General features: G+C 41.6%; 2 protein-coding genes across 10 annotated transcripts in view; one reads left to right on the forward strand and one right to left on the reverse strand.

The window, feature by feature from the left end:
- BMP4 (bone morphogenetic protein 4) overlaps positions 1–12,986 on the reverse strand; it is a 449,922-nt gene that overhangs the window by 327,917 nt on the left and 109,019 nt on the right. For 8 of the 9 annotated variants that reach the window (XR_008848785.1, XR_008848787.1, XR_008848784.1 and 5 more), the window contains exon 3: positions 7,917–8,020. The exons of the other annotated variant lie outside the window; for it this stretch is intronic. The gene's annotated coding sequence lies outside the window, so the exon portion shown is untranslated. The remainder of the gene's footprint in view (positions 1–7,916; positions 8,021–12,986) is intronic. 9 annotated transcript variants of the gene reach the window in all.
- Positions 1–12,986, forward strand: part of CDKN3 (cyclin dependent kinase inhibitor 3) — a 173,380-nt gene that overhangs the window by 40,185 nt on the left and 120,209 nt on the right. The gene's annotated exons all lie outside the window — the stretch shown is intronic.

Here is a 12,986-nt window from a genome sequence, read left to right on the forward strand (position 1 = left end):
AGATCTCGGACGCAAACCCAGCTTTCTGACACTGGGCTGTACAGTGCGACCCAAAATCCATTGGTAATCCTCAGATTTCATGATGCCTTGTACACATTCAGGGCACCCACTGCCAGAGGCCGCAAAACAACCCCAAAACATCAATGAACCTCCACCATATTTCACTGTAGGTACTGTGCTCTTTTCTTTGTAGGCCTCATTCCATTTTTGGTAAACAGTAGAATGATGCGCTTTACCAAAAATCTCTATCTTGGTCTCATCTGTCCACAAGACGTTTTCCCAGAAGTTCATTTTGGCAAAATGTAGTCTTGCTTTTTTATGTCTCTGTGTCAGCAGTGGGGTCCTCCTGGGTCTCCTGCCATAGCGTTTCATTTTATTTAAATGTCGACGGATAGTTTGCGCTGACACTGATGCTCCCTGAGCCTGCAGGAAAACTTGAATATCTTTGGAACTTGTTTGGAGCTGCTTATCCACCATCTGGACTATACTGCGCTGACACCTTTCATCAATTTTTCTCTTCCATCCACGCCCATGAGATTAGCTACAGTGCCATGGGTTGCAAACTTCTTGATAATGTTGCGCACTGTGGACAAAGACAAATCTAGATCTCTGGAGATTGACTTGTAACCTGGGGATTGTTGATATTTTCCCACAATTTTGGTTCTCCAGTACTCAGACTATTTTCCTCTTTCTGTTGTCCATGCTTAGAGTGGCACACACAGACACACAATGCTAAGACCAAGTGAACTTCTCTCCTTTTTAACTGCTTTAAGGTATGATTTTTATATTGCTCACACCTGTTACTTGTTCCAGGTGGGTTTAAAGGAGCATCACATGCTTGAAACAATCTTATTTTTCCACAATTTTGAAAGGGTGCCAATCATTTTGTCCAGACCATTTTTTCAGTTTGGTGACATTATGTCCAATTTGCTTTTTTTCCCCTCCCTTTTTTGGTTTACACAAAGGGAATAAACATGTGTATAGCAAAACATTACTTACCCCTGCGATCAGACATCTTATCCCCTATCCTTTATATAGTTTATTTTCTTTAATTTCCAATTTGCTATTTACATTTTAATATAATCTTGCAGTTTTCAGTCTGGCCACTAGACCTAAGAAGAACTTGAGACTTCCTGCTCTGTCCAGATCACCTGACAGTAGTAGTCTCCTCACTGGACAAGATTACAGCCACAGGTGACACCAGTAGATATAAAAGTTATGGCTTTTAAAAAGCATAAAGGCAAAAATGAAAAGGCCTTGAAAGGGTTATAAAATTATCCACTATTTATGGTACTGTGCAAAAGTTTTAGGCAAGGGTAGAAAAAACAGCTGTAAAGTAAAACGGCTTTTAAAAATAGAAGTGTTTATAGTTTATTTTGCAAAATTAACAAAACACAAAGTGAATGAACAGAAGAGAAATCTAAATCAAAGCAATATTTGGTGTGACCGCCCTTTGCCTTCAGAGCAGCACCGTGTTTTCTAGATACACTTGTACACATTTTTTGAAGAAACTCAGCAAGGAAATTTTTCCAAAAATCTTGGAGAACTAAGCATAGACCTTCTGTGGATGTAGCCTTTCATATCACTTCATGGTCCCTTAGTCCTTCTTTACACTGAAGATAGCTCTTAAATGTGTACTGTCAGATACTAAAACTTTTATATGTTATCATCTTGGCATTAACCTTTCTAATAAACTTCATAAGAAAATGTTATTTCCTTTTTATAGAAATCATGGATTATAAAATCATGGCTTTGTCCAAGCTGAAGCACAGGCATGGACAAAGTGCAGTGAGTGAGGGTGGGGTAGTACTCCTCTGTGCTCTCTCCTGTCTGATAGGACTCCTCTGTGCTCTCTCCTGTCTGATAGCACTCCTCTGTGCTCTCTCCTGTCTGATAGGACTCCTCTGTGCTCTCTCCTGTCTGATAGCACTCCTCTGTGCTCTCTCCTGTCTGACAGGACTCCTCTGTGCTCTCTCCTGTCTGATAGGACTCCTCTGTGCTCTCTTCTGTCTGATAATACTACTCTGTGCTTTTTGCTGTCTGATAGGACTCCTCTGTACTCTCTCCTGTCTGATAGGACTCCTCTGGGCTCTCTCCTGTCTAATAGCACTCCTCTGGGCTCTCTCCTGTCTGATAGCACTCCTCTGTGCTCTCTCCTGTCTGATAAGACTCCTCTGTGCTCTCTTCTGTCTGATAATACTACTCTGTGCTTTTTGCTGTCTGATAGGACTCCTCTGTACTCTCTCCTGTCTGATAGCATTCCTCTGTGCTCTCTCCTGTCTGATAGGACTGCTCTATGCTCTCTCCTGTCTGATAGTAGTCCTTTGTGCTCTCTCTTGTCCTATAACACAGGAGAGAGCACAGAGGAGTGCTAGCCCACCATCACTTACTGCACTTTGTCCATGCCTGTGCTTCAGCTAGGACAAAGCGATGATTTTATAAGCCATGATTTCTATGAAAAGGAAATAAAAATTTCTTATGAAGTATATCAGAAAGGTTAATGTTTTGGCAAGATGTACAACATTTAAAAAGTTTTTGAATCTGACAGTACATTTGCTGTGTTATGCTGCTGAAGTATAGAACTGAAGCCAATGCATGATGGGTAAGTTTCTGGCTGTATTTCTTAAAGGGGTATTCCAGGATTTTTTTGTTGTTGTTGACTATGCTACAGGGGCTGTAAAGTTAGTGTAGTCCATAATATAGTGTCTGTACCTGTGTGTGATGGTTTTCTCACAATTCTGTGATTTTCACCCCAATATTTATTTTTAACAGCATATAAAATGACTGTTGTCTCAGATTTTTCCCAGCGTGCAATGCGGCCGAGACCTGACATCACTAGTCAGTTGACTAGGGAGCCTGTCTGCTTCATTGGGTGGAGCGACTGCTTGGAGGAGAGAGATCAATCTGAAACTAATGCAACAGCTGTAGGCACCCAGATTCAAAAGACCTGTGGTTTTCAATGGATGCAGCTCATTTATGTTTCAATGGATGGGGTGGCTGATGTGTGGGAGGGAGGAACATGGAATTCTGGGATTTGTAGGCAAAAGAGAAAATTCAAATAGGTTCACAAAAAGCTAGCCATAGTGTTATGGTAATCTCACAACATAGCCATTTAGCCCCAAGACAAGCGCAGATCCTTCCTAAGCATGTCCATTACTGTCTGCCAGGTATGTACTAAAATCACCTTATGGTGGAGAACCCCTTTAACATTGAGGATATGATTAATCCTAACCAAATACAGCCCCAAACCTTCAAGGAACCTCCACTATGCTCCACTGTTGACTTTTCAAATTTTGACTCCTGCTGCCATTTTTCTGCACACATGGCGAGATTTTTTTTTTTATAACCTATGCAAAGGAAAAGTTGACCAGCTGCCCATAGCAACCAATCAGATTGCTTCTTTTATTCTTAAAAGGCCTCTGAAAAATAAAATCCGCTATGAGCAACTAGTACACTTTTTCTCTGCACAGGTATTGATACATCTCACTAAGGCCAGGTTCACACAATGGAATCTCCGATCTGAATTTCGGCTTGAGATCATAAGTTGTGGCTAGGACTGCGCGGACTGCATTGTTGTCCCTATCAACGGCATTGCATCTGGCAGCATAAATTTGGAATCTCCGGATGGAGATGGTTATGTGAACATGGCCCAATAGTTTCTTTGTTTTGTGCATCGATGAGTCATTTGGCCTTGTTTTCCACATCGAAGGCATGGCTTTTTTAATGTCATTTTTCCATTAAAGGGAATGTGTCAGCTGTATTTGCTGCTAGGAGCTGCAGATACCATTGGGTAGCTGTTCAGGTATAAAAGCCTGTTCAGGTATAAAATTACCTTTCCTGGAGATGATGGTGGTTGCCAAACTTAGAAGATCTCATTTAAACTTCTTAGTAAAAGGTCAAGGAGGAGGAGCTTAGCTGCTGAAGGGCCAAAGCCTTGCATGCCCTTTTTGCTTTCCCTCACCTCCAAGATGGGCCGATTATCAAGCAATAAAATGGCGCTGTTCTTTTAGAGAGTGTCACAGCTACAAGCCAGACAGCTCCGCTTATAATAGAAGATCTGTGCAGTATGGCTAAATTCATTATATTAATGTAACTTGCTTTATTTTACTTTTTGACACCATAAACAGGTTGTTTCTTCTGCTGGACCACCCCTTTAAATCCATCAATATCTCAGGATTAGATAGGAAGTGTTCAGAGACAGCCGACTCTGTTACCCACCCAAGTACAATTCTGTTCAATCCCAAGTGGAACTGATCTGAGAGAGCTCTACAACAGATTATAGGTATTACACACTCGGTGGTCCTGATGTCAAAAATAGAACATGTATCACTGAGCAAGGAGCACGTCTTCCAGTTTAACCTCTCATTGATCTGACATTTTGTACACACTCTTTGTTAATAATGTGTTACTCTGGAGAGTGGCTTCCTTCCTGCACGTGCGCCACATGCCTGGCTGGTAATTATCACCTTGACATATGCATTATACAGTACATCAAAAATTATTATTTTAATGGATACGCATTGGGGCCCTTACCCAGCTGTGTTTATTTGTGTTTTCTTCGGCATAATATTTCTAAGAAGCTGCAACAACCAAATAAGCCAGGAGGGAAATTCCAGCTCTTTGTGCTCAGTGGAAAGCTCCCCCACCCCACCCACCATCTGATCATGGAAATGGCCACAGAAAAGCTCTAAGAACTGTCCTAGAAGAAGCTATAAATACAATTGCTCCCTCTGAAAAATCTAAGTAAAATGTGCAAAAATGACCTTGAATATGGCTATTTTGGAGTAGTCTGTTGAAGTTGAGATGTGCGTGAACCACACAGTACTTTTGTAATTTAAAGGGGTATTCTTATTTGAACTAAATATTTTGAGGACCCTCACCAATCCCAAGAATGCAGTAAAATTGTAGGTCACTTGTCATTTTATCTAAGCGCAGAAAGTGGACATACATATTTAAGTGAGAAATACACCTTTAATTGGCAATAAAGGGTAAAGGTGCACTTTCACCTGTCAGCACAGTGCCAACCCAGCTTTGGGCTGAGTCAGGTTTGACAGTCTGGCTGCTATGCATAAACTGCCTAACAACTACAAACCCCAGCAGAATAAGGCAGCATGTCCTGAGCTGAAAACCCAAGTTACCTGAGATACACTGACTGCTAAAGACAGATCAATTATCAATCTGACTGATCAGTTTAAGCATACATACTTTCAAATGTTTTTTATTTATCTGCCTGGATTTGTTGGATTAACCCTTCAGAATGGTAACAAGGTGATTCTAGTGCACTTCTGTTAATAACAACCTGAGAGTCCCCTCCATGGTGCACAGCTATTTCTCTCTCTCTGCAGTTCACTGGGCAGGACAAGACCTCAGCTGATTGCCAGTAGTACTCACAAAGGCACTTTCTTTCCCTTACTTTTCTGGCCCATCACAGGACAGCACTTACCCTACTCAATTTAGATTACAACCCTTTAACAAGTCTTGCCATAAGCCAAAAACCTGGCACTGCTACTACAAAAACTTAAATACTTTGTAATTTGAAAATGAACATAATAATCATCAGGCATATCTAGAGAAACGTATGTATATATATATATATATATATATATATATATATATATATATATCTACACATGCACACATTTGTTTATGGACATCATCTCACATAATCCCTCTGCGCTGTCCAACATTCATTTGCTATGCTTGTACAAAATTGTAACCCATGTAAGGAAAAATTTGCACATTACACTTTGGTTAATATTACAGAACGCTATTTTACTCCACAGCAACATCCATATCCTTGCAATATGTTAAGCACAATGTACAATGAGAACTACATACAGTATTTTGCTATGAGCAATGCATATTTTATTTCTCAGTGTTTGCAAATGTGATCACTTTAAGAGCAATTATTAAAACAAGAAAAAAAAAATTCCAACTACTTCAAATTTAAATTACGGTACCGCTCTCAAAAGGTGGCAGTATAATAAAAAAAAAAAAGTCTGCTTACTTTGTCAGGCTCTTGGGTGGCAGCTATTTTCCTGAGTCAAAAATGTTCGTAGTATAGTTGCCACTTCCCTTACACCATAAATCTTGGCAGCTTAGGCAGGGTCCATTGATGAACACATCATAAGGGTAAAGAGTAAAACCTTTCTTATGGCACGATGGCAGTGACAGTCAGGATATATAACAAATAAGGAATATTGGAAATTCTGCAAAATGTCATCATTCAATTTCCAGATGTTTACTGCATCAATAATGTTAATACTGGTAGAAGCAGTAATCTATTCGTAAAATGTCCACAACGTTTCCTACAACGTCTTTGGCCATAACAAGTAGAATATTAATACTGTCAATGTGTGTGACAAATATTCTGCACAGTAGCAGCAGCAGCATGGGAAAGAGATTAGCGTGTAATTCCCATCCTGCTATTTATCTAAATGTAATTTAGTAAATATTTTGCAGCTAAATATTAGGCCTGAATAGTATATGCAAACTATAAATAGAGAGACTGTAGTTAAAACATGAGTGCTACAAACATCAATATATCAGATGACTTGCTCCATTATTCCTGTATCCCTTCTGTAAGCTGAGAACCACAAACTGGGATGAAACATCATCAGTCTCTTCTGGAGAAGTTATGTGCAGCTGGACTGGAGGCCGAACAGGAGGAAAGTTTGTCTTGTGTCAAAGGTTTAGAATTCTCTGCACTTCTCAGTTTTTGCAATTAAACTTTGATCTTTGACACGTGACACTGCAGACTAATGTAACACTGATACATTTTAAATTTTGAAATAAAAATTCCCACTAACGTGTACTAATAATTTATTTTCAGTAATTTTCTTTTTTAAATATTCCGTTCAATGCTCTATATGTTGTATCTTTATAGGGGCTTGAAACTCTGTTTTTCTGTTAAATACCTTAAAATCCTCTGCTACCTGTAACACAACCTTAGCGTTTTATGGTAAAATTGGGAACTGTATACAACAGTATTCCCCTCCTAGTGGGGAATATAGTTAGACAGAATTCAGTAACAAAGCATTACTGTCAATCCGGAAAAAAAAATTATGACATGTCATAAAGTTTAGAGTGCACTGGTTCTAAGTCCTGAGACCTGCTGCAAACGAAAGTTATAAGCCGGTGAAGGGCACAGCAGCACATGTTTCATTCCCTGGCTGTCAATCAAATCAGACTCATTCATTGCTTTAGACTGGGCAATGAGTTGGATGGAGCAGCTGGCTGGGCAGGTTAACTGTGCTGCGTACTTTACCAGCTTATTACTTGTGTGCGCAATGTGTCCAGGGCTAACTGACTGGTCGACACGTCAAATGTTTTTTCATATAACAGTAGCCAACAGAACTGCAGACAGCCCTACACAGAGTTGGCGGGAGGCGAAGAAATAAAAGATAACCTTTGTTTTTGCTTGAAGTCTTAGCTGCTATGGAAAGTGTTAAGGAGGTGGACTTTTATATAGTTTTATAATGTTGTGAACTTCCCCAAACCCACCTGTCAGCTATGATAGAGCTCTAAAGGTCTTCTCATCTCAGTATCCCAAACAAGTGATACTTACCTAGTCCAGCCCCCTGCAGCTTCCATTTCAGGGTCTCCCACTGCTTCTCTTCAGAAAAGAGATACACATAGTGAGCCACAGGGGATCGGAAGTCGCTAGAATATGATCTGCTGTGGGTATAATTTTTATTTTCTATATTTGTACTGGAATACTCCTTTAAATATAATAAAATTCTCTCATGTTTTTATTTTATCAGGCATCAATGACCATGGATTCTATCTGGGGAAGATATCTTATTTCTCAAGCAAAACTTAAATATTCAGTTGTACAAACCCTGCACTGTTCCCCTGTCAGCAGAAGTAAGAAATTGCTGTGATTAGACCATATTATCTCTGTACGCTCTACACACCTGATGCTTTCTCAGTCTTAAAATGTTGCTATTTTTCAGCTTTATCCATATCTTTTCCAAATGATCATCTTCAGAACAGTTACAATTCTTCAAATATTTGGTTACTGCACAAAAAAAAAAAAAATATGAAAGTCAACAAAATCAATCTACTTATTAGGAAATAAATAAATCTTCCTTTAATAATATAATAATAATAATAATAACAACATTTAAAGCACCTTTTTAGTTGCGGTTGGAGACTATAGTAATTTACCACTATGGTCAGATGTGACAGGATCTTGAGGCAGGATCCTTAAAAATCAAGTCTAAAAACTTGCAACCATTAGATTGCCAATCAAAAGAAACATGACTGAAAGTGGCATCAATGTTTTGGATGGATCTTTTAAAAAAATATTGAAAGTGTTACTATCTGTTACTGCAAAAAAAAAAAAAAAAATGACATGTCATAGAGCTAGGTCAAAGTTTTGATTGGTGGAGATCTGGATTCTTTGGAAAGCCATAGTTACAACATTATGATAATGTCCTGTCTATATCACACTTTGTCACAATTTACTGAGCTATCCTTTTTCTGCTTGATGAAGTTTAAATTTGTTGTTTTATTTGATGGTTTTTCAATATGGCCAATGCTTCCTACAAAGAGGCAATCATTTTGAATCCTCCACAGTTCACAGTAATGATGATATGAACAGCAAAGGTAACGAACGCACTATAAATAGGTTATCCCACAACACGATCCCATGACCAATTTGATGGATGCTTTAGGCTCCTCCACAATAACTTTAGGTTTTTGCCAAGTTCTCCTGAACAGTCAAATTATAAAAGAAAAAAAACAAGGAAAGAAAGGATGTGTTAAACAGAACATTTTAATAACTAATTTAAAAATCACCTGACCCCTTAGCCCCATACTGACCCCTTAGCCACTGCAGGTGTGAGTGTACGGGGCCATGAGTGTTGTAAGTCTTCAATTATTAATATCCTTGGGATAGAACAACAAGATATGAGGACACTCAATGTTGCTTTTCCTCTCCAACAAGGTTTAGGTAGGATGATCAGGCATCGGGTACTCTGCTAGCAGAAATGTATGTGTATATACACTGCTCAAAAAAATAAAGGGAACACTTCAACAACACAATGTAATTCCAAGTCAATGACACTTCTGTGAAATCCCACTGTCCACTCAGGAAGCAACACTGATTGACAATCAATTTCACCTGCTGTTGTGCAAATGGAACAGACAACAGGTGGAAATTATAGGCAATTAGCAAGACACCCCAAATAAAGGAGTGGTTCTACAGGTGGTGACCACAGACCACTTCTCAGTTCCTATGCTTCCTGGCTGATGTTTTGGTCACTTTTGAATGCTGGCGGTGCTTTCACTCTAGTGGTAGCATAAAACAGAGTCTACAACCCACACAAGTGGCTCAGGTAGTGCAGCTCATCCAGGATGGCACATCAATGCGAGCTGTGGCAAGAAGGTTTGCTGTGTCTGTCAACGTAGTGTCCAGAGCATGGAGGCGCTACCAGGAGACAGGCCAGTACATCAGGAGACGTGGAGGAGGCCATAAGAGGGCAACAACCCAGCAGCAGAACTGCTACTTCCGCCTTTGTGCAAGGAGGAGCAGGAGGAGCAATGCCGGAGCCCTGCAAAATGACCTCCAGCAGGCCACAAATGTGCATGTGTCCACTCAAACGGTCAGAAACAGACTCCATGAGGGTGGTATGATGGTCCGACATCCACAGGTGCGGGTTGTGCTTACAGGCCAACACCGTGCAGGATGTTTGGCATTTGCCAAAGAACACCAAGATTGGAAAATTCCCCACTGGTGCCCTGTGCTCTTCACAGATTAAAGCAGGTTCACATTGAGCACATGTAACAGATGTGACAGAGTCTGGAGATGCTGTGGAGAATGTTCTGCTGCCTGCAACATCCTCCAGCATGACCGGTTTGGCGGTGGGTCAGTAATGGTGTGGGGTGGCATTTCTTTGGGGGGCTGCACAGCCCTCCGTTTGCCAGAGGTGGTCTGACTGCCATTAGTTAGGAAGATGAGATCCTCAGACCCCTTGTGAGACCATATGCTGGTGCGGTTGGCCCTGGGTTCCTCCAAATGCAAGACAATGCTATATGTGCCTGGAGTGTGTCAGCAGTTCCTGCAAGAGGAAGGCATTGATGCTATGGACTGGCCTGCACGTTCCCCAGACTTGAATCTGATTGAGCACATCTGGGACATCAGATGCTTTAGTCCAGGTCTGGGAGGACATCCCTCAGAAGACCATCCTCCACCTCATCAGGAGCATGCCCAGGCGTTGTAGGGAGGTCATACGGGCACATGGAGGCCACACACACTACTGAGCCTCGTTTTTAACTTGTTTTAAGGACATTGCATCAAAGTTGGATCAGCCTGTAGTGTGGGTTTTTTTTAACTTTGATTTTGAGTGCGACTCCATATTGAGACCTCCATGGGTTGATACATTTTTATTTCCATTGAGAACTTTTGTGTGATTTTGTTATCCACACAGTCAACTATGTAAAGACGAAAGTATTTAATACGTTTAGTTCATTCATTCAGATCTAGGATGTGTTCCCTTAATTTTTTTGAGCAGTGTATGTTTGTGTGTGTGTTTATATATATATATATATATATATATATATATATATATATATATATATATATATATATAAAATATATATATCTCTCTATCTATGTATATATGTGTATAAGGGACATGGAACGGAGTAAAAGAATAACATTTGTTTAGTCTTGAGAAGAGACGTAAGGGGGGATATAATCAACGTATATAAGTATATAAATGGCCCATACAAGAAATAGGGGGAGAAACTGTTCCAGGTTAACCCCTTAAGGACCAAGCCCATTATGACCTTAAGGACCAGAGCATTTTTTGCACATCTGACCACTGTCACTTTCAGCATTATTAACTCTGTGATGCTTTTACTGTTTAATTTGATTCCGAAACAGTTTTTTCGTGACATATTCTACTTTAACATAGTAGTAAATTTTCATCAACATATGCATCATTTCTTGGTGAAAAATTAAAAAATTTCATAAAATTTGAACATTTAGCATTTTTCAAACTTTGAAGCTCTCGGCTTGTAAGGAAAATAGACATAACAAATAACTGATATATTGATTCACATATACAATATGTCTACTTTATGTTTGCATCATAAAGTTGACATGTTTTTACTTTTTGAAGACATCAGAGGGCTTCAAAGTATAGCATCAATTTTTCAATTTTCAAAATTTTTCAGGGACCAGTTCAGTTTTGAAGTGCATTTGAAGGGCCTTCGTATTAGAAATACCCCATAAATGACCCATTATAAAAACTGCACCCCTTAAAGTATTCAAAATAACATTCAGACAGTCTGTTAATCCTTTAGGTTTCACAAGAATAGCAGCAAAGTGAAGGAGAAAATTCTAAATCATCATTTTTTACACTTGCATGTTCTAGTAGAACCTTCCTCATCGGAGACCGATTTCTCCGACAGGGAGAGGGGCCGAGGCGAGAGAGGAAGAGGCAGAGGAAGGAATCAGAAACACTGGGGAAGAGGACGCTCAAGAGCAACAGTGAGAAATCAACCGCAAGCATGCGGAAGCTCCTCTACAGCATCAGCCAATTCCTTCTCTGCTTCTTCCTCCTCTTTTTTAGACGGGGAGAACCTGTATCTACTCCGACCTACGGACGGCAGGGGGAAATCGTAGGCTCATCATGCGCAGCAAAAAATACTCCACATATCCTTACCGTATATACTCGAGTATAAGCCGACCCGAGTATAAGCCGAGACCCCTAATTTCAACCCAAAATCCCAGGAAAAGTTATTGACTCGAGTATAAGCCTAGGGTGGGAAATACCTCATCCCCCCCTGTCATCATCCAGACCCGTCATTAACATCCTCATCATCATCCCCTTGTCATCATCCCACACATCCCCCCTTCATCATCCCCTTGTCATCATCCCACACATCCCCCCTTCATCATCCCCTTATCATCCCACACATCCCCCCTTCATCATCCCCTTGTCATCATCCCACACATCCCCCCTTCATCATCCCCTTATCATCCCGCACATCCCCCCTTCATCATCCCCTTATCATCCCACACATCCCCCCTTCATCATCCTATTATCATCCCACACCCCCCCCTTCATCATCCCCTTATCATCCCACACATCCCCCCTTCATCATCCCCTTGTAATCATCCCACACCCCCCCCTTCATCATCCCCACCCCCCTTCATCATCCCCACACCCCCCCTTCATCATCCTCTTCTCATCATTCGCCCTCAGTGGTCTTCAACCTGCGGACCTCCAGAGGTTTCAAAACTACAACTCCCAGCAAGCCCGGGCAGCCATCGGCTGTCCGGGATTGTTGGGAGTTGTAGTTTTGAAACCTCCGGAGGTCCGCAGGTTGAAGACCACTGCGGCCTTCAACATCATCCAGCCCCCCTCTCACCCCCTTTAGTTCTGAGTACTCACCTCCGCTCAGCGCTGGTCCGGTCCTGCAGGGCTGTCCGGTGAGGAGGTGGTCCGGGCTGCTATCTTCACCGGGGGCGCCTCTTCTCCGCGCTTCCGGCCCGGAATAGAGGCGTTGCCTTGACAATGAAGCAGAAGTACGTTGGCAATGAACGCACCTCTGCGTCGTTGTCACGGCAACGTGACTATTCTGAGGCCGGGCCCGAAGCGCTTAGAAGAGGCCTCCCCGGTGAAGATAGCAGCCCGGAACCACTATCCCACCGGACCACCTCCTCACCGGACAGTCCTGCAGGAGCGGACCAGCGCCGAGCGGAGGTGAGAACTCAGAACTAAAGGGGGTGAGAGGGGGCTGGATGATGTTGAAGGCCGCAGTGGTCTTCAACCTGTGGACCTCAGGAGGTTTCAAAACTACAACTCCCAGCAAGCCCGGACAGCCGATGGCTGCCCGGGCTTGCTGGGAGTTGTAGTTTTGAAACCTCTGGAGGTCCGCAGGTTGAAGACCACTGCGGGTGGGGGAGTTCACTCGAGTATAAGCCGAGGGGGGTGTTTTCAGCACGAAAAATCGTGCTGAAAAACTCGGCT

The sequence above is a fragment of the Hyla sarda genome, chromosome 11 (assembly GCF_029499605.1).
Source record: "Hyla sarda isolate aHylSar1 chromosome 11, aHylSar1.hap1, whole genome shotgun sequence".
NCBI classification, from domain to species: Eukaryota; Metazoa; Chordata; class Amphibia; order Anura; family Hylidae; genus Hyla; species Hyla sarda.